The following is a 22,740-nucleotide window of genomic DNA, read 5'->3' as shown; positions in this document are numbered from 1 at the left end:
AGGGTGGGAGAAAGCAGCTTCATACTCGCTCTCCTTTCATTTTCTTTGCTCTCCTTCTCCGATTACGGGCGTTCGATCAGGCTAACGTAATGTTTGCGCGCTTTGCCGCCAGTGTAGCAATAACTGCTGTCAGAAACCATGCATGCTCGGGTGGAGAGAGATACTGGACCTTTATTTAAAACAAGCCGAGGATAAAAGATCAATGGCCCAATTCAGTCCATGAATTGGAGGGAAAAATTCACAAACATACCAGGAGATTATGAGAGGGAGATATATGTGTGGATGGGGAGGGGCGCAGAGTGAGGGGGCATCTAGCTCATCTGGGTGCTAGTGGCTTATTGATCGGTGGAGACACACGGCTCCGAGCCATTCATCACAGGCCACTCAGGCCCTTAGATAACTCCTATGATAGTGCCCTGCTGCTGAACAGCTGCAACTGGCCACATCCATTATCCTTCAAAAGTAAGCCCCCTAGCCTGGGAATCGGCATGGTGGTGCTGCAGGGTGACCAGCTGGAGGGAGGGCTAGAATGGAAAAGGAAAAGGCCTGTGGTTAGAAGCCTGTGTCTGAGGCTAGTGTATACAAAAGGCATGAGCTGGGGTTTGAAGGGCCAGGATTTTATAAAAAAAAGTGTGCTCTGACAGCCAGAACAGAGATGAGAAACTGTCTGTTTGCACCGGTTGGAGGAAGAAAAATGTGACGGCACAATTGTTTCCATTTCTCGGCCAAACAGTATTAGCAAAGCTGTTTTATAGCAGATAGTACATGAACCATCCGAGCGACAGGCAGCTCTGAAAACTGCTGAGTGGCTCTGTATTTGTGTGTGTGTGTGTCTAAAGAGAATTCCCTGATTGGGCAGGTGGGGATCAGCCATAATGAGCCATGCGGGGAGAGGGGGGGGGTCGAAGAGAGGGCAAAAAAAAAAAAAAAGAAGGGACGAGGCCAAAGACTGATGTAGAAAGACAGAGTAAGAGTGATGGAGATGGGCTCAGAGCCAGAGACAAAGCCCCAAAAGAGCAATTACAGGAGCTCCAGAGAAGGTGTGGGCCCAGCCCCCAGGCTTTAGTTTCACAAGGCACAAAGCCCTGCCAGACATGTACTCACAAGACACACACACACACACACAAACAAAAACATCTAATGAGCAAAAGGCTGACATGGACAAAATAGGAGAAGACCATGAGTGAAAGTCTAAACAGTAAGGAATGAAGCATGAGATAGAGCGCCAGGCTTTCACTGCGACATTCTGTTCTGGTCGAAATCTGTTCCCGTAACAGCGTGGCCCGAGACAAAAGCTACAACTCCAGGGCTGAGGTCAGTGCGAGCAAAACTTTCAAGATGATTGTCCTCCGTGTGGTGATTGCTAAACAACACTGAAAGGTCTGGACAGCCCCGCACCATGGTGCCTGTCGCTAATACGAGTGCGAAATAGTTTCTGAAGGCAATCCCCCCCCGTCCTCATCCAGCACCATCACCACCTCCACCACTACTTAAAGGAGAACGACAGGCTGGAAAAGACAAGCAAGTATGACAGAAGAAACGGAAAGAGAGAGATGTGCAAACAGATAAGGGGGAGGGGAAATTAAATTAAGAGAAAAGTTCTCGTGCACTGGTATGCACCATTGATTTCCCATTCTCTTGGAAACATTTAATGAGCTTAAATAGGAGCCTCGTTTGACACTGCCACAGTGACTCGGAGGTGCCTCCCTGTGAGAAGAAATCGTTCAGACGCTGTGACGGCTACCGGAGGGAGGTGAGGGAAGGAGAGAAGGTGGAGGAGGAGAAGGATGGATGGGGAAAAGTGAGGGTTTTAATGCCAAACCAAAAGATGTGTGCAAGACAGATGCTGGATTATACTTGGGAAATGGTCCATGGGTAGCATTACTTGCCTAGTTCTCAGTGAGGAGGGAAAAAAAGCATGAAGGATGAAGGAGATTACTGGAAGAGAGTCAGCTAAAGGTGGTGCACATTTAACAAAGCTGCCTAGATTTGTAGGTGCTTACCACTCACAACAGTCACTCACCACAACCCAACACCATCACCAAAGTGATTGACAGCTGCTGCTCTACTGCAGCCTTTCACCTCATTGCTTCCTGGATGACTTGTGTGTGAGGCATCCAACAGATGCCTATTGCTTGGCGGCCATGTTGTTTTTCCACCTGCCCCGCTCTCTTTTCTCCCTCTATTGGCGGGAATACTATTGTCACTTCAGAGAGCAAAGTCCAGAGGCACTTCATTGCTCATTGCCGCTGATGAGGGCCCCACTGGGAACCATCGGCTGCCTCTTTATGAAGCCGTCTGGCAGACTGAATGGACTCAGCCACCCCGCCACCTTTTGCAGGCAGTCATAATAATAAGAGTGGGATGTCAGGCATGGCTGTACACTGGCACCACAGGGGGGCTTCCCTCAGCGACTGCTGGGTGCCATGGTGTGTGTGTGGGTGTGTGTGTGTGTGTGGGGGGGGGGTGTATAGGCAAGTGTGGTTAGGAGTGGAAAATAAACTGATTTCATTGAATTTACTCACAGTGCAATTTTTAAACAACAACAAAAATCCAATTTAATTAAACTGAGAAGAGGTACAACAACTAATGACACCAAGAGACCAACGGAGAACCTCACAGTTGATTCTAAAAGTCAAGGACAGACAGAAGTAAACAAACAGAAAAAATGTTCCCTCATATTAAAAAACATAGTCACATAGCATATCATTAGCAAGTTAAATGCACAATTAGTCAATTATTCAGTCACAAAAGAATAATCTCCATTACTGATATAATTTCAGCTCTACAGCTTAAGTTTGTGTACATGCAAAAATTTGTGCTTTACAGACATTCAGGAAGACCGTATATTGATGCAAAACTAAGACACGATAACCTGTAATGACTGTGTTTATGTTATTGTAAACATGCTGATACATACTTTATGTGCATGTGTAATTGCTGGTCTGAAGCGGTAAAGAGCATAAATATTTCAGGTCCATGTGAACACTTACAATACAGTAAAGCTTGTTTTCTGGTTCAGAGCTGCGTTGACATTCCACCAGTGTCTGTTTCTTATATTAGCAGGTCAGACAGGAGTTCTTCCGTTCCTGACCTTAGTCACCGCATCACACACACACACGCACCTTGGGCTCAGCTGCCAAGGAGAAAGGCTGGCTGGTACCAGCAGAGTATCTATCCAGACAGATGCATAGTAAGCAGTGCAGCAGCCAGTGTGGGTGTTCGGCACAACTGGCAACACTGCTGTGGCCACGTTTCACTGGGTTTTCATGTGCGACTCCCAGCAAGAGTTGAGCTGAAGGAGATTTTTTTTTGAAATGAAAATGAATCCTGAAACACTGAAACAATCATCTGATCATCTGGTGATTAATTATGGTTTAAGAAAACAGCTCACATGAGAGTGCCCTTTTTCCTTCTGTGCAGTTTCAGCAGATACACACAAGCATGTACTCCCACCCACCCACACACACACACACACACCAAGTGGAGGAACTGGAAGTGACTAACAGCAGCATAAGGACAACAGCTTGGGAAAGGCATAGTGTTGAAGTGCCCTACACTGCTTTCTCCAGTGTCCCCAACCTGTCATTTTCACCATTCTTCCTCAACATAGTGCCAGTAAAAGACAATTTTTCACCGGAAACTGTCTTTGCTCTCTGTAGGAATCCATAGGCCATCATCTATATGACACTATGGACCATTCTCCAAATCATTTACACTGGCCTATATATAGCCTGTGGAGAAAAGGTCATTATTGAAACAGAAAGCTATATTTCATAATTGCACTACCACGCTTCTATCCCCTCAGTGAAATTGGCTCTCCAGAATATATTCTCTCACTCTTTTCCATCTCTCTTTATCTCTCTCTCTCTTGTCTGTTAGAGAGGGTGATTTTGACAGGCCGACTGTCTCTCCTGGCGCAATAACCACCCTCCATTTGTATCTGAGGAGGGTGCATTAACTAGACAGCGTAATCAGCCTGCACAGGAAAGGCAACAAGCCTCACCAACCAACTGCTTTTTACCACTCTTTGCTCTAAGAGGTCGCCATTAGGCTACGATTAGCACAGCTCACTCAGGGAAAAATAACCCCTCAAAGACCTTTAGACAGCAGAATGGATTGTTAGAAACATAGAGACTTTTTGCCAAATCCCTTGTTATACTACCCACTTGGGAGAAGTAATCTTATTTGATCACACTTGGTGCTGAGGGCAAAAGGAATTCAGAAAGAGTACAAGATTTGAAAAAAAAAAACAAAAACAAACACCTTCTAGCGATATGTAGACATTTTCACAATCCAACCTGGTACCACTGACATGTTACAGTAGATGGCTTCTGCTTAAGGACTCACACGGAAAAGGCTCATCGCCAGACACTAAAACGTCTAAAAAAACAAAACTAAAAAGGCAGGCGGCAGAAAACAAACAAAAAAAAACACATCTGAAAGCACTCCCTTATCATAAGTGTATGCATTTTCTGAAACAGGGAGGTGAGTTTTGCTGAAATACCCCTGTGGTGAATGTGCACTTCAGGTGAGTGTGTGTATCCAGCAAAGGATGCAGCCACACAAGCCTGCAAAAGTTAAGTTCAGCATGTACAAACACGTTCCCACCCTCGAGGCTTTGGAACAGTAAAGAGAAATGCATGTCCCTGTGGTCATTTGCGGCATGCTGGCAATGGGCAGACACAGATAAGAGTTTGGATCGGTGGAGGCTGACACGCTGTGATTATCTCCCGCTGCTGGAATTGACCGTCCATCAATCCAGACAGCCAAGAGGACCGAAGCCGGCAGACTCAATTGTTGCCTGAGACGAGATTTTTATGATTCAATGACCTCAACAAAAAAAGGAACATTAGAAAAATGTGTCAAGTGTTTCAAATGTGTTGTTGTAGTACTAGCGCTCTCATGCATTGTGATTCAGATTCACAAAAACTCGTGAAGAGATGGAAAACGCTGCACTCTCAGAGGTACAATCACTAGCACATATGTTCTCACACTAAGTCTTAACACACACACACACAAACACACACGGCTACACTCAGACTACCACCTGATTCTCCAGGGCTCCCTCTCAAGCCCCAGTCTGCCTTCCTGGCTCTCTCACCACCTTCCCCCTCACCTCATGCTGCGTGTTCTGGCCCTGACACACAGTCCCTACCCTGTAGTGAGCTACGGGGGAGATGGTGGAAGGGAAGGAGTGTGGAAAGAGAGTGCGAGAGAAAGGGAGAGTGTGTCGAGACGCACATTCTTTCTGCTGAGCGCCATCTGGAAGTTGAGGTTGATAAACAATGACGTGAGCTGCATCCCATCTCCTTCTTGCAGCAGGAACAGACGCACACTCGCCACAATGCACAAGCGCCATCGCCACGGATCCTGTGCAGCACGCCAAGCATTGTCAGGGATTGGGTCTTATCAATCGTAGGCCAGATACTGAGCAGAAGCGTGGGGCAAACAAAGGGAAAGGGAGTGAACAAAAAATGGAGGGGAGCTGCAAGCGACAATGAGAAACACAAATGAGATGATGGCAGAGAGCCACCTGTCCACGCGCCCTCGGCCAACTCTATTTAATCTGGTCAAGTCTGCCCCAAAATCAAAGCAATTTCCTCTAGTGAGCTGACAGAGTAAGGAATGAGACAGCCAATCCCTCCCAAAAAGGAAGTTGCTGTGGAATTGAATGAGGGGATGCGGGGCTATGCACCATTGTGTGAGGCATACTGGCTATTACAGCTGGGGAACTCTGCTTTATTTAAAAAAGTCCATTTGCATTCACTCAGCTTGCAAGAGGAGCTTGGGGGCAACGTTAGCTGCTGCTCCTGCTGCTTTTGAATTCCTCACCATCTTTTTTAGGTCCTTCTGGCATGCAATATATCACAGTAGTAGTAGAAATCTTTATTATCCCTGATGGGGAAATTGTCCTTGTAGTAAGTCAGAGATAATAACAAAAACAATATTCATACAGTATAAAAGCACAGAAGTTCAAGACTGATGAGGAGCAACAGCTGGAGCAACAGCTGGAGGGATGCTCCCTGAGGATACTATGCCTCTTGGGGCCACCCTGTCCTGAAAGAATGCTTAGCTACACCTAAATAAGACTAGAGTAAGACATACAATCTCCCCAGTGGGGGTGACACAAAAGAAGAGGGCCAAAATGAAGCAACTTTGACAGCTATCCCTCGGGCTGCAAGAGGAGCTGCACCTGTATGCACCTCAGCTCTGCTCAGTTTAGTTCCCGTCTCTTCAGACTCGCCGACCTCTCAAACACACACACAGCAGACTCTTCAGCTCTGTTGGCACTGGCGGAACAACAGGAGGGAGGGATCAGGTGGCTGAGGCAAGCAGACAGAAAGAGAGAGGCTGGAGAGGGGGCTGACAAATGAGTCCCGTCAGGTAACATTCACAGATGTGAAGGGATGGAGGGGAAGAAGTGGGAAAAGACAGGTTTAAGGAGGGGAGGGTGTCTGTCAATTCATATTGGTTCATCACAGAAAATCTCCTGCCCTGATTAGAAACCACTGCAGTCAAGAGAGGGGAGGACAGAGACATTTTGAAGGAGGAGGCATTTAGAAGGCCTTTGTTTGCTCCTGAGGACCGCTTACTAATTCTGATTGAGGAAACAACGAAACACAGCCTCCGTCTCTCCGACAGAGACACTTCGCACTACGATGGCTCTGATCAAAAGCAGCAGAGAGGGGGACAAGGCAGAGGAAGTGCTCTGGAAGCATTTAAGGGCCTGGAAATTTGGGTCATAAGGCATGACATATTAAAACAGTGACTGACAACAAAAAGTGAGAATACAGGAAAGGGGAAGGAAATGAGAGGACTGAAAGGGGCAGAAATATGCGCAGCAGAGAGGATTTGTGTTTCAACATGCCCCAGCATGCGGGGTAAAGAGGAGCTTCTTTGCAACTGGCTTCAGAAAATAAAAAGAGCATAATCACTTTAAAGTGATTTTTGCTAAATGAATGAACAATCCTTCAGCTGTATTCAGACCTTGATAAATGCCCACTGTCTAGGTCGTTATTAAACACCAGAGAGTCTGGTGGGTCCCTGTGCCAGGCAAAACTAATTAAAGCCAGGCAGATGTGTCTGGACAGTGGTGTACCACACACGCATAATGTTACACACTTGTTGCCAACGCATGCATGCGCGCACGCACCTCTAAATGGGCCGTTAACCATGTCCACAGTGCACTCAACGCCAGCTGATGAGCTGTCACACTGCTAACTAGACCAGGTGAACACAAAACAACAGCATCTCAGCTTCAGTTTATAACTTCGGTGTGCTCGGCTTTGGAAACTTTTTGTCAGCCAGCGGCCAGAGAGAGAAAAACGCCTTTCCCCCCGGCTCCTTATTATCCTTGCCAAAACCAGGCAACACGTTTCATTTCTGTATTCCCTACCTTCTCTGCTGCAGGTGATGATGAGATTTAGAGCTAACAGCAACCAATTAATCTTTCATGGTGCACGTGTTCTTGCTTTTGTTAGGTCTGCTTCGTGAAATTGTATGAGACTGCAGCTGTACAATAGAAAACAGGTGACACTTTCATCCTCCTCTTCTTCCTCCTCTCCACTTTTCATTCTCATACTTTGTGAGCAAACAGCTGGGCTTTTTTTTTTTTTTTGCAATAGCTATGATTACGGCAGCCTACAGGCATGAGAGCTGCACTCCAAAGCGCTGATGGAAGCCTATCTGGCCGAGTCAGAACTAGAGATGAGATCGCATTGGGGATATGAGTACGGGGTTGGGGGGGGGTGGCTATTAGATGATAAACACACAGAACCACACATCTCTGCACACATACACATGTGAAAACGCATGACATGAAACAACACAAGCACCTGTGTTTTATCTTCATTTAGGCTGTCAGACTCATCTTCTTGTAATCACACAGATCTAGGGTCACGTACACACCGGCAGCTCAGACTTATACACACAGTAGTGACTAATCACCCATCTGGAGCAGCCATTCCCAGGTCTGGATGACAAAGTGCCCATGCCCACAAATATAGGCTAATGCCCTTCTCAGTGAAAAGCTTAGGCTGCATTACAGTCAAACAGTCAGTTCTAGAGAGGGGGGGTAGGGTGAGGGGATGGCATATGACCTGGCTTAGACAAGCATGGAGAGGGGAGGAAGCAAGTGACATCACAGATAAGGGTGATGTACTAAGGCTAGCTGCTAGTGGCTACATGGAGCTGACAAGTCTGTACGTGCACTTGATTTCAATAGCAGTTCCCTGAGTCAAGGGCATGGAAAGGGCACAGCCAAAACAGTAGAAAAGGCCATTTCACTGTGACTAGGCTCGTTTGTGAAGGGAAAATTCAGTGTGGCTTCCCACAGGGCTTTGCTGAAACCCCCTCGTCACAAAATACTAGCGTGTTAGCAGTGGCAGGTGCTAGCCATCCCCTCTCAGAGCAGTGCACGGGGTAGGGCTTATCCTCCGAGTGCCTCAACCACTGTGGAAAACTGTTTCCCAGCAGAAGCTGGCTGCTTGCTGGCATGATCCAGGTAAGTCTCCCAGTTGTAAGAGGGGCCCGATTCAACAGAAGCCAGGTTCAGAATGTGGGATAAGGTTGGATCAGGGCCAGGAGCCATTAACGAGCTGTGTGTCTGACACAACGGGCAAAACACGACATTTTCAAAGGCGTAGAAGGACTTGAGCAGAGCCGTGGTGAAGAGTGCTAGGCAGCTGTTTCATTCAGACCCTCTGATAACAACCCCTTGTCCAGATTGGCTACTGCAAACAGGGCAGGAGATGGCAAGGCTGCACGAATACAAATCACTTCTTCGATAGTCTACACTGAGCTAAGCAAAAATAGTGCGCTGGCACTCTCTCATTCATTTCTTAGCTGATCAGACCTCTTGCAGTTCACTGTGAACTGCTGTGAAGAATTTCAATGAACTGGTGTGAATTTAGATTAATGTGCATCCTTACAAAAGAGCATATGACAGTATGGTTAATAAGCAGAAAACATTTTAGCTATCAGAAGGGGCCAGCCGTATGAACAGACCTAGATCTAGCTAATGACGAGCCATATAATTTACTGTACAGCCCTAAGCCTGATGCAGGATCACACACTGGCTCCAAAGACAGGGAAGAAGGGACACTTTCATTACTCCAGAGATGACATGCTAAGAATATTTTCCAGGGGATGAGTCTTTGCTTTCAACCCCCACTGTGAACAAGCAAACAACTAACGCATCAATTATGCGTGCAGGAAATGAAAATCAGGGATATTTAATTCTCTTTTTCCACTTAGTGCTTGGATTTAACTACCAAACAAAGCTTGTGGGCAATGTGACTTACGGATGGTGGCACAGGCACTTAACCCCAACAGCACAGGCCTTTTATTGCATTTTGGGTTTTGCAGGAAAATCTGAGTGATGTGTCTCTAATTTCAATTACAAATCCGTGGGACAAAAAGAAAAGTGATTTAAAATACTGGTGGGAAACCATCTGGTTTAGAGTGGTGCTTGATTCTAACAATCAGTCACAGATTCAAGTGGACTGTGCTCTGCTGGCCCACCTATCACATACTGACCATTGCAATCACCAAAAACAACAAGCCTTTACATCTGTGACTGTGTCTCAGTGTGTCTCAGTGCCATTAAAAACCAATCACACCCACTACTGCCACGCTACGCTTACTGCACACAAAACCCATTGCTATAATTGGCTCCACTGCACCCTTTACCCATTCTGGACGGGCCAACTGGCAAATGCAAAGAAGTCTGCACTAACTGGAAGAGAACCAAACCCCTGGTCATGTCTCTGTGACAATCAAGCATGACGATTTCCAAAAAGTGAAAACAAGAGGATTGTTTTGGTTAGACAGTAAAGAACTAAGGGATGAAACAGAAAAGAGATGAGGAGAAACAAAACACTGGTTATAGTCTGCTGTGGGAGGTTAAGGGTGATGGTTGTGTGACTGCAGGCTGATGGCACATCTCCAGATGACAACACACACTCCATCACCCAACATATGCAGACAAAAAAGGTGTGGTTTTGTAGAGAAGCTGTTGTTTTACGGCGACCACAGTGAAGGCCACAACCATGTCATTACCCCAGGCGGGCAAAGAAGAAGAACCCCAGAGCCTGGTATTCTGAGACTTGCAGGGAAGAGTGTTTCAGTGATGATATTTAATAATGAGAGGAAGATAAATGGAGAGCACAGAAAAGAGACTGACAGGGAAAGTGTATTAAAATGTAACTGTATGAAGTTGTGTGTGTGTGTGTGTGTGTGTGAGGTGATTGTGTGCCATCAAGACTCAGCTCAAGTTTGAGCGAGCGCCGTGGTGAAAGATGTTTGTCGTACCAGAACGAGGAGCGTGTTTGGACTGGGATGAGACTGAGAGAAAATGCTAGCGGGCCCCTAAGGCTCTCCGAATGAAAACACACTGCCATCTCTATTCAACAGAGCACACTCGATGACTGACTCTGAAACTCATGATTTGAGCTTAAGGCCACTCATTAATATAAAAAAAGAAAATGAAATCGCAAATGAGAGCGGAGGGCAGTGGGGGAGGTTATTCATGGGGAAAAAAGTGTGATTTATAAGCAAAAAAGTAACTAATTATCACCAACAAGAGACAATAGAAACTCACAATCAGTCATAATTGTTTCTTGGTGTGACATGACTGCAGATAAAGCAAAACTATAATTGATATTCTGAACTGACTTTTGTTAATTAAAGCACTGATTATTCTGCTAAACAGACTTCGACAACCAGAGGCGCAGCACTGCCCTTTAGAAAGGCACTTGCACAGCGTTAAATTATATTCCTTTGAGGCCTGTGTTTTTGGCAGCGTGCTGTCGTCCGGGGATCAGGACGTTCAATGATATGTAAACAAACACAAAAAATGGGAGCGAGGTTTGCATATGAGACAATCCCCAAACCAAGCACTTTTATTTGTTTTCTCCAATAAATGTCAAGCTTTATTAATTGATTGAGGGACAGAGACCGCGAACGGAGAGAGGCAGCGGAAGCTACGAAGCAGTGTGTGGAGTGTTGTGACTCCAGGCCTCTCTGTTCTTTTGGGGAGGTGGGGGGGGATTGATGCCAAAGTCTTACACCAACAAACAGAAAACCCTTCTGACAAATTCTGTATTGCAACAAAAATAAGCTTCAAAAATGATCTGAATCCTCATGTAGGAAAAGTTTACAGAAAATAAGTGCCCTGTAATTACTACAGCATATCTGTGTGGACTGAAGGCCTTGTGGATTAGAAAGGTTGGACACTGAACAAAAGGGGACCTTGGCTTAGTGAAAGCCGGGTCTGGGCGTATAGGAGAGGCAGTTGAGGACAGCACACTAAATGGAACTGACAGTCAGCAGATACGCGCCAGTCCCCTCCACCCGCAATCGCTCCCACCATCCCGTCCCCTGGCGGGCCCAGAAAAGAAAAGGAAAATTTAAAAAAAAAGAAAGAATAAAGCAAGCACACCCTCCCCCCACCCCCCATCAACAGATTACATACAATACAACCTAACATACCGGGAGAGAGGAAGGGGATGGGGTGTGGAGTGGGGCGAGTGAACAGTCAGGGAGTGCTGCCAGGGCCTACTTTTAGATAGCGTGGTTATCAGCGGGAAAAGGAGAGAGGGAGAAACAAAGAGGAAGTTTACTGCCGTTGTTTTATCTGGAAGGGCATTAAACTGAGAGGCACATGAGACAGTGAGAGTAAAGAGAAAAGCCATTCAGAGGAAAGGGAGAAACTGTCTAAAGTCTTCAGAAGAGTCCTGTCTCTCTAACTCACTCGCACATACACTTTGCCCTTGGCTGAAAGTCATCCCCGGTTCATGGTCGCTGGCTCTGACAGGAGTTCGGGCCCTGGAATGAGTTACTAACGACCCAGAAAGCTGCTTGTCGGGCTATTGGTGCAGTCTGATATGCAGGCTGTCACTGGGATGGAAAGTGAATGTGGACTTTGATAAAACACTCAAAGAGGGATAAAAACAGAACTGAAACTAGCAGCCCATTAGGCTGTGATGTGAGAAAGTAGGGGAAACGGTGAGGGCCAGATGATGGGGAGTGGGGGTAAATCTGCACCCCTGTGTGTTGTCCTTGACCCTGTCAGACGAGGCTGAGGCTTGCAATGAGAAAGAGTGTTAGGCCCATTGCCCCCCCCCAGGTGTGTACTAGAGAGGGATGAGAGGCATGTTGATGAGGGGACTCCCTCACTGCCACCGCCAAACACAGCACCCAGGCAGCCCGCCGGAGCTCACTAATCAGAGAACTTAGCTGCTGACCTCTCCACAGGCTCTATACCTTTTAATGAGATCCATGCCTTTGATTCGTCTAGCCGCCTGAAGGGAGAGACGGATCACGCATAAGCTCAGACACACACACATCCACACGCGCAACTCTGCACGACTGTAGACAGACACTTCCACGTCTCTCTCTCACACACACACACAGAGCTGCGGAAACAAAGACACGAGAGATGTACACAGTTGAAATAATGAAGGCTGTGTAATCCACGATGGCCAAGGGCCCTCATGCGTTTACAAGCATGCACTGGGGGAAGTGGATACACAGCGATGGACTAGAACAAGCACTGCCCGAGAACTAACTAAGGCAAGCTAATCAGCACACACGAGGACACAAAGAACCACACTGACATAAGCCAAGCTCAACTCAAGGACACAACACCCACTTTGTTAAGAGAAGGCTAGGGGAGGTGCAGGTGAGATTGGATCCAGACATGCTTGCTCACAGATAGAATTGAATTATTGATCAGCCAACAGATTGTGTTATGAGGAATTCATGGGTCCACGTATGGGCTATCCAGCTCCCTCAGGCTGAAAGACAGACTGTATGTGGACTCACTGTATTTGAGCAACTGTGTGCGTGCTCATGTGTGCTGTAGAGGCATCGGGGAAGCAGGTTGCGCCGGTCAAGTCCGAATTATTTTCTGTGGGCAGAGTGGGCAGTGTGAGCTCGCACTTAGACAAGACAGAGCAAACAGCGAATCGATCAAGTTGGCTGGGGTGATGCATACAGAAGGCAGGCTTCACCCTCGCTGTGCTGAGAGAGCTTTAACTGCTCACACACTGAGTGGCTTTTTCATTGCCACTCAGGCAACAGCACAATCCTCAGCTCTTAATACCACCAATGGAAAGAGAGGAAATGGGATTTTTATTTGTCTAGGCTCCTCGGGTGGTCTGCAGCTGCTAATAATGCCCTGAAATACAGAGCCTCGCTTAGCTTGTGTTCCGTTACTAACATCAACATCAGCCAACATGAGGTGCGAGCCATTAGACAAAGGTAGGACTATATTCATGCAGTCATACAGCCGTGGGGCTTTGACACCTAAAACCCCACTCTGACCCCAACCATTTCACTGGTGTTCCACAGCATGAGGAACCAGACAGTGGTTTTCCACCACATCTCATCTCTTCTCCGTTTCATCAAAGTTTACGGCACGCTGCTATGTTCGTGATTTTCATATAGCAAGAACACATCACCATCACCAGCTTCTCAAATGTTGGTCTACTGAAGATGAAAACAGTCACAGTTTTAATCAAGGTCAGGTCTGACAAAGATCCTGTGTATCACAACAATGCAGATGCAGATGAAATACTAAGTCACTTTAATCAGGTCTAATCAGATTTCCTACGCAGAAAGTTTATCGCTTGGAATTACACCATATTTAATAATCTCTCTGGTTTTTGGTAATTAGGATTTGTTTTGTTTGTATCTTCTGTGCAGAACAGATGTGTGGTTTTAACATGCTGCTCAAGGGGGAAAATGATTTGTTTTCAAGTCAGAGGGTGCAGAGACACATAAGAACCCAGTGGGAACAAAGATGTGAGTTAAATTTTTTCCATTACTCAAAAGAGGACCAACTCAATATGACTAATTAAACAACACACAAGAGGAATGCATGATGACATCCTGACGGCAGACAAAAACAGATTGGAAGTGAAACAGAACCTGGTTAAAAATAAAAACACTGACTAAGGGAGACTAAGGAGGAGGAGGAGGATGAAGAAGAGGTGGCCTGACATGTCAGAGGAAGTGTACCATACATCTCTCAACAGGGAGGAATACAGAGAGATCTTAATGGAGCTCAGTCGGCACCAGTCCACGAATAAGCAAACAATGGTACATGACATGACCTCTTACACTCCACTTTGCCTCAATATGTCACCGGATTGCTGCACACTTCTCCTCCGTATCCAACTGACGGAGGATGAGTGGAAGACAAAAATTTCTCCTGGTGAGACTCGTGTGATTTGGGGATCAATTTGGCAGCGTGTTTTCAGCAAACATTGTAACTGCAGCTTGATTTCAGGGAACACTCTAGCAAGCAGCATTAGGCCGTTGGCTGTGTGGGGAGGAACGAGACAAGGTCTTGGCAATAAGGTTCTCTAACCCCAGCAGCAGATCTACTCCAGCTAATGACTGTAATTAAAGAGCCCAGTTTCACAGAGGGATCAATGACGCGGGATCAGCCCAGACAGGACGCAGAATAGATGCAGCTATGGCAGAAGAAAGCGACCACAGGGCTGAGTTTAAAAACTTACAAGCTGAACAAATGGGAGGCTGAGTGGTAGGCGAGCATGTGTTATGAGGGCCTGTAAATATTTAGGTATTCTTACAGGGTCATGTGGCTGAGACTCTGATGTCATTTCTCATAGGCCTGTCATTTGCCTTAGTTAGAGGCCAAATCCCCAGTGTGGAGTAACAGTAAACACAGATCTGTGAAAAGGGGAGCAGTGGTGAAGCAGAGTGTCACAGGACAAAAATAAATTGTGCAACAAAGTCAAGTTATCTGCATGACCATCACATGTCTGACCAACTGTATACAGATTAGGGAAGAGAAGGGAGAAGGCAGAAAAACGCAAATGCAGCGTCTACGTGATTCGCAGACATCAGCATAAAATCTAACAACTTCATCTTTTTGCCGGAAAAGTTAGCAAAACTGGGCAGCTTAGAGGATGCCCAGATGAGTCAGTGAGGAATAATGTATGTCATCACAGCTGCGTGAATAGGAGAGTGAGGCTGGGGGGCAAGCACAGACACCCAAGACATAGAGCTATGATGACACCTCCACAGATCTGCATTTCAGAAGACAGCTCCGAGCCCCAGGCAGATTTGAGGCACCAGGATTAATATCCACGTAGACTGCAGACACACTGAATAAGAAAGACAAAGAATAAAGTTGAAAAAAAAGAAAAAACCTCAGCAGGAAAGAAAGTTATGGAGCACAGGAGATTGAATAAAGAGAGGCTGATCAAGGGAACCAGAAAGTATGTTCAGAGATGGTCAAGTTAACATAAACAGGAAGTTATAAACACATCAGCAGTGGGTGCTTCCATACGGCTTCAGAACGAGGGACATGGTTGGCTGATCGGGCATAGCTAACATTCCTGTAGATCAAGACCAAGCCAAAGAGGTATACACTCGCGCCTCTGCCTTTAGTCCTCCACAATGCTCCAACACAGCAAAGTTAATGTCAAGGTAAAGGCCTGTCTCACACTAAAGTCCAACATCAGCCTTAAAAAACAGAACAAAATGTGACAAAGCTCACCTCCAATCTGCATTATTTTAACTGTTATATTAGATATTTGCTCTTTATGCCTATTCGCTGTTTCATTGCATTTTTTTAATTAGTTTCTGTGCTTATAGTCAACATATCTTTTTCTCTAATAAATTCTTTTTCTGCTGCACTGGGCAGCTGATTTTCCCATGGGGATCAATAAAAAAAAAAAAACATCAACTTATCTTAAAAAACATTACTGTCACCTTTAAAAAAAATCCCACCTCAGACATTAGCATCCACAAATTTTAGTGACCGGTGGTCACGGCAAAATGTCAGTCTCTAAGGTTAAGGCGGTATCTCTGGCAGTATTATTACTGCTGCAGAGACTACAGCCGCAGTAAAAACGGTCTGTCAGTTTACAGATGAGAAGCAACAGAGCCAGTGGCATTTAACTAGGTTCTCAGTAACTTTAACAATTGCTGTATGAACAGATTTTAATAAGTCCCACTTGGATCACAGACTGCCGAAAGGCCACGATACCCACCTCATTTAACAGAGACAAGGACATGATACTGACAAAGAAATTATTTCATTTTCATAATACCACTACATTATGAAGTGTAATAAAGTGTAATGTGCTGTTTGTGGAAAGTGCAGCTGAATGAAAGACATTTATTATAGTCCTACAGGTGCCTGAACATCCACATGGACAACAAACTGGTGCTGAAGGTCCATGTGGGGGATGTCTGCTGAGGCTGTACACCTCAGGCTATTTTTCAATAAAAGATCATCAGACAAGCTCAAAACAAAAAAATAAAATAAAACAAACCAATCTCAGACCCAACTGATGTTCTCCATCCTGAGGATCAGCTCCTCCCCTCAGGCAGATGCTGCAGAGTTCCTCTAAGGAGGAACCATGTTTCAAACATTACTTTGTCCTATAGCTGTCCCTCTTGTTGTTCATCACTGTTATATAATGCACCGCGTGTGCACCTTTTTCTGTTTTAGGGCATGTGCAACTGTTAGATCAAAGTATTTTTTTGTATTGTTGTGTCACTGTGATTTTATACTGCAAACTCTGTGATGTCCAGGGCAAATTTCCAACTGGGACAACAAAGTCTGTCTTCTCTTCTGTCACACTGACAAGCACAGGTATGTATGCACAACATGTTCATCTCTGAACATACTTTCCAGTTCTCATTGCAAACACTTGCCTCACTTCTAATATTGATTGAAACAGACAACCAAGAGACAGACACCCAACCTCCAGCAGTGCTGCCATCCTCATGTCCACTTCCAGCTGCCAGCAGATTTCAGCAGATGCCAGAGATAATAAGGACAACATATGCTTCCTCAAGATCTATTGCTATTGCTATTTTGGGGCACATTCTGTCTAAAGATTTCAAGTTTTTGGTCTTTACTCCATTCAATCAAGAGGGGACCACCCCACACCAAAAAAATAATAATTAAAAAATTCAAACCTATAATATAAAATTGAATAAACTCTAAGCTGATATTTTCAAAAAAAATCTTCCAGAAATAAAATGAAACAAGGCGCAGATGCAACACAGCTGCTATCACTTCATGAAACTTAAAATCGTAAATCGGATGAGACACTCAAATGCTTAGGAGTTCATTTAGAATCTGTGTTTTAACTATGTGAAATGTAGCATGAATTCAGAATCTATGTAAACAGCAACTGCTATCCAGTGGGGAAAAAAAAATAAAAGTTTGCTTTGTAATATTTTTCCAATCATCTGTTTGTGCAAATAAAGCAAGCATGTCTGTTTGAGACACACTGAAGCACATGCGCACTTTATTTTAAACGTACATTCTATTTATAATAAGGTTTTCTCCTCTCCCAGTGAGTTCCTTCCTAGATCCATGAGGACCATTCATCTTATCTACAGAGTTACTCTTGCACAGATCATCCCTCCACGTCTTCCTCAGTTCGCCACATTATCTTCCCGGTTTGCTCTCTCAGGTTGGTGTGACCTTCATCTCCAGCTGCTGCCAGTGCACTGACCCTTCATGCATCTGTCACCCACCAGTCCTGGCTGGGGCTCACATTTAGCGCTTCATAATTAATCGCCCAGCGTGCGTGCAAAAAATAAAAAAGAAGGCTGCCAATACTTGACGCAACTACCGTATTAACGTAAACCAGTTGGACATCATAGCAGTAAACCAAAGGTGATAATTAAAAATGATCCTAGGCGGAGTAAATTGGCCAGTGTGAGGATTAACTGTGAAATGACTCAAGGATAAAAATGAACTGCACCCTGTGGTAAATTCCTCAGAATTAAATGGCACTCAACATGCAGCAAACCTCACTGTGGAACAAAAAGTACAGTGAAAATACATCACAGGTGGAATAGCTTCTACACAGTTTCCATTATTCTTCAGTCACTGTAAGCCTGAGTTCATTTCAAATCCAAATCTCTCTGAGAAAGATATATCAGCAGGCTGCCAAATCCCGCACAGGCACCCTCAATTTGCACAGAAATGAAGCGTCGACTCATCTTCAATATGTCAAAGTCTGAGAGATCTTTGAGTCCTCTTTTCATCATGACGCAAGGGAGCTGGACTAAACATCTCACGTCACATTACACTGACTGAAGCAAGCACGACCAACTTCCCTCTGAAGTGTTTAAATGGATAACATTTTGATAGCAATGCGTGCCAGACTCAATTACCAAAGCAAAAAATAAATTAGCTTCCTGGTCTCTTTTCTCCTGCCAATACAAACCTTGAGAAGAAAAAAAAAAAAGCATCCGATTAAGATTTCCCAGGATAGGAATCAAGGTGACCCCCTCACTCTCATCGTAGCTGATTAAGTTCTCAGATACCTGCTTCTGGGGTGTCAAGTTAAAATGGCTGGCTGCGTGTGAACTTTTGCCAATGGCCTGAGAAGCTGAGCTGGCTGACATGCCTCCAGTGAGCAGGTAACATCACAAGGCTCAGCGATGCGATGTGTCTGTGTCAGCCTGTCAACTCGGCTGCCATTGGGAAGTGGGTGAGTGGAGGGAGACTGAGCCAGATGTCTGCATTGTGTATCCATCACCGGCATTCAGTGATCAGATATGCAACTTCAAGACTGCTGACAACCAACACCCAGACACCGAAAATGCATTGTGAACAGCTCTGAAATTCTTGTTCTCCTCTGGGATAACTTTCTTTCGAGTGGCCGCCTACCTCTCTAAACCTCATCACATCAACCATCTCTCTCCCTGCCCGCTCTTTCCCCTTTTTTTAAAATATTAGTACGTCTCAGTTCTCATGCAGAACATCCTGCCCACATGGCTCTCAACCGAGCAATTAAGGCAGCTCCCTCTCCATGTGAATCATTTATCCGTTTCAGAAGCGTGAGCATGTTTTCAATATTCATCATCTTCCTCTTACTCATGCTCCAAGCATGGAGAGTATACACAAGGGCTGCAATGGTTAAAGGTAGAGGTGAGGGCAGAAGAAAAACAGTGTGGGCAGCAGTGGGAGAAACCAGCAATAGCTGGCAGCAGTGTGGAGAAGAAAGTAAGCCATGATGGGTTGAGTGCTTGCTGTGGTCAGCCGTGGACATGGGATGAAAGACAGTGTGGGCTTAAAAAGTGACAGGGTTGTTTTAGAGGTAAAGCACATGCTGCTGAGCTGCATTATAACCATAATATCTGGGACCAAAGCGCTTGCAGCTTACAAACAAACAAGGTTAAACTCTGAATTGGGGTGAACTTAAAGCTGCATGGAGGTGGTGGAAGATTCAAAGCAGCACCGGGCTGCTATCTTCTGCCACACACCCATCCTCATAGCCCACAGCTGGGGGAGTAAGCACAGGAATTAGCATGATAACACCTCGTAGGTCTGTCAGCTTTGTTATCTCTGATCTTGAGCACACAGAAGGGGAGAAGTGTTGAGCGGTACGGGTGACAAGGAAATGCCACATGGAACCAAGAGGGTGGGGTAAAGAAAGGAAAGTTGTTGAGGGGCTAGTTTAGGACAAGGCCATGAAGTCCAAGGGTAAGGGTGGAGGCTGTAAAATCCGGTGGAGATGAGATCAGAAATGCATCTCCGGATGACGTCCCTTCATCATAGGATAATCCCCAGACATGAAAAGACGAGCCTATCTCCAATCTAAAGGAAATCTCAATTCCCCAGATTTTGCAGCAGTCTAATGCCAAGCTGACACGCCCTTCACGCATCTGCCCACACTCTACTGAAGTCTGTGTGTGCTTTAGATAAGCCAGGGGGAACAAGGTATTGCATATGGGCCTTTCTCATGTGCGCCACACCTATTTGATGACGAGTAAGTTTACAAAGTCCATTCCACAGTAGGGAAATGTCGGTCAAACCGTGTCTAACAGTTAGCTTTTTAAATTGAAAGAAGGTCTAAACGAAATGCTGTGACAATGATCAAAATTACATCTTGTTTTACAGGGGACAAGAAAAAAAATAAGATTAAGCAAATGGTTTACATTAACCTATTCATGTATCCATTTTTTGTGCTGTTTTGCTGTATGTGGGAAGCAGACGGGAGGCATGGGATTGCTTGTTGCTTACGAGGATTATGGTTTTATTTTCAAAATGAAAATGACAGAAGTCAGTAATCCAATGCAAAGGAAACAAAAGAGACTGGGCATGAGTTCAAATTCATTTGACCTCAAAAATATTGCAACGCTCTCTGAAATGCGGTGCGTGCTTTCAGGAGACGACATGTTGTAACACTAAAGAGGACAGGATAAACTTTAGCTCACCCAAAACATAGGAGCTTAACAGCTGAGTGCTCCCTACCTCCATTTCTAAGTTGGTCAGAGGTTATTTTACTGGATCCAAAAATACTTAGAGTGGACCTCAACACAAAGTTTCATTTCCAGAGCTAGCGGCCTATCCCCCGCCCAACCCGAAAAAAGGCCCACTTTGTTTATTATTTTCTCTGTTTCCCTTGTATTACAGGGTATGAGCTTGCATCCGATTTTTGGGATTGTTTTTGCAGAACCTTAAAACACTAACATGACCTGAATGAGAAATGTCTCCTATTCACTTGCACTGAAGAGAGCATCCATGATGAAGAAGCGTGGTGCGCTTGTCTTTTTCACCCTTGCGGGCAGCAGGAGAAAACATTTATCACCACTCTCCTCTGCGCAGATAAGGTGTCTCTATTTATTCAGAGTGGAAGAGATAAACTCTGAATGAAGCACTGTGGGACAGAGAGGAAGAAAAAGGGAGGGAGAGAGAGAGATGGTGGAAAGAGGGAAAAGACAAGAAAGCAGCTTGGTTTTCAATTGCTCCTGTGTGTCCATGTGAGCAGATGGCACCTATTGGAGCAACCATCCCTGCTCAGTCAGGAGGTTGGAGCACTGACCCCCCTGCTCTAAGTCACCACCAGCCGCCTTTCCGGCCTTCACGTGACCCCCGTCTGCACTAATCCATTCTTGCTATTAGACTGCTTGTATAATGTTATCTAATAGGAATAATCTCCCATTGGGTCGGAGCATCCTACGTACGGCAGGTCCGTGCAACAAGGCGTGAAAGATGTTAGGGCCCTGCGAATGAAAGGACGATTTAGAAAGACAACAAGGAAGTACAGTGGTGTGGTTGAGGGCTGCGCCAGGGACTGAGAGATACAGACTGACAGAACTGCACAGGAGATTCAACAGGGACATGAATAGTGCTTCTGTCCACTTGTTCTCCACAAGAGAGACAAGAAAGAGGGAAGGGGGGAGGGTTAAAAAAAAAGGAAACAGAAAAACAAACAAGAAGGCAATCCTCACTACTACTTCTGTCCCCTCAGCTGCTGATGTACAGCCTACTGTCCAGAGGTGAAGAACACATTACCCATGCCCATTTCTCACAGAAATTGCCTGTGTGTATGGGGACAGACGGCTCCTTGTGAGGTGACTGGGCAGATGCTGCGATGCTGAGATGAAAGACATGGTTTACGGAAGAGCATGTCTACAGGGGCCTTTTTCTCTCTCCCCCTCCCCTCTAAATACACAGCTGTTGAGTTTAACAGCAGAACAACTTTGCTCCCAGACATGACTACAATTAACAAGCGCTGCAATGACACATTTCATAACTGCTGTACAGTAAGACCGGTGTGACTGTTTATGAAAGAGAGCTGTACAGCCTATCCAAACGTTTTGTGATTACTGCGATGAAAGCAACGTTGTTACATTGTATACTTTAGAGGAAATGCGATACCGCGGAATGGCAGGATTAACACAACATTAAGAGCAACGATGTTATTAGAGGCTGTGCAGGCTACGATTTAAGCTCAAATGGCATATCGACAGGGCGTAGAGTAGGCTAACAAAACAAAACTTGGTGCTCATATTGGTTTGAAAATGATACTAAGGCTGAACAATGAAGAAAACAGTCCCCACGCTACTTACACGGGATACACAAGCTTCCCCGGAAACTCACCTTGGAGGAAAAGGAGCGAAGAGAGTAGTTGCACAAACGCGAACAGTCCAGATACTGAAGCACAGCTCCTGGTGAAATAATACTAATGATTAAAAAACAAGAAACGAGTCCGTAAGCAAGTTCACATTTTACTCTCCTCACACGTCCTGTGAGCCGGTTCAGGAAGGCACTATTCCGTACAAAACACGGGCTACTTGGTTGACCGATTTGCCAATTCCTGTTAAAACGCAACCAGGGCAACTCCTCAACAAAAGAGTCTCTGGTTACAATATCGGGGACTTTCTCCACGCCCAGGTGCCGAGTCACATGGTAATTTCCAGGTGTGTGTGTGTGTGAGTCTCCGGGTGCCGCGGCTCAGTTGGCAGCAACACACCTGTGGGATCCGCTCACGCGTTCGCCTCGACTGTCATCGCGTTTGAAAACAGGGATGTTGTAGCCCACAGAAGGAGGGCAGGAAAGGAGGGAGGAAATAGGGAGAGAGAGAGGGAGAGGGAGAGAAGCGCGCACTGAAGGAGAACCGACGCGAACGGGTACGGAGAGGAATTCTTCCCCTCCCACTCCGCGCTCACCAAAGCCACCGTGTGCGCGGAGACAACGAGCGGCGAGTCGTAGGAGACTGTGAGGACGAAACAAGTTGTGGCGTCTGTTCGCCGACGCGCCGGAATATTTCCGCAGGCGGTGGGAGCGGCGCGGCAGCAGCCACGCTGTGTGGCTCCCAAAGTGTGGTCCGGAAGCCAGCAGAGGTCTGGGGCTGGATCCGGGTCGTTATAGGCACAATACAAAATGTTCGCAAACACATGTTCAAAAGTAATGGTTTTATTTTAACCACCGCTTGGTTACGT

At 45.7% G+C, this 22,740-nt stretch overlaps 1 protein-coding gene across 1 annotated transcript in view; it reads right to left on the bottom strand.

The window, feature by feature from the left end:
* Window positions 1–22,498, bottom strand: part of plxnb2b (plexin b2b) — a 112,324-nt gene extending 89,826 nt beyond the window's left edge. Inside the window, exon 1 of the mRNA XM_046395454.1 lies at window positions 21,899–22,498. The gene's annotated coding sequence lies outside the window, so the exon portion shown is untranslated. The remainder of the gene's footprint in view (window positions 1–21,898) is intronic.
* Window positions 22,499–22,740: the final 242 nt, after the last annotated feature.

This window comes from Scatophagus argus, chromosome 7 (assembly GCF_020382885.2).
Source record: "Scatophagus argus isolate fScaArg1 chromosome 7, fScaArg1.pri, whole genome shotgun sequence".
Taxonomy (NCBI): domain Eukaryota; kingdom Metazoa; phylum Chordata; class Actinopteri; family Scatophagidae; genus Scatophagus; species Scatophagus argus.
Note: the sequence above shows the minus strand (reverse complement) of the source record. Positions and strands in the feature narration are given on the sequence as shown.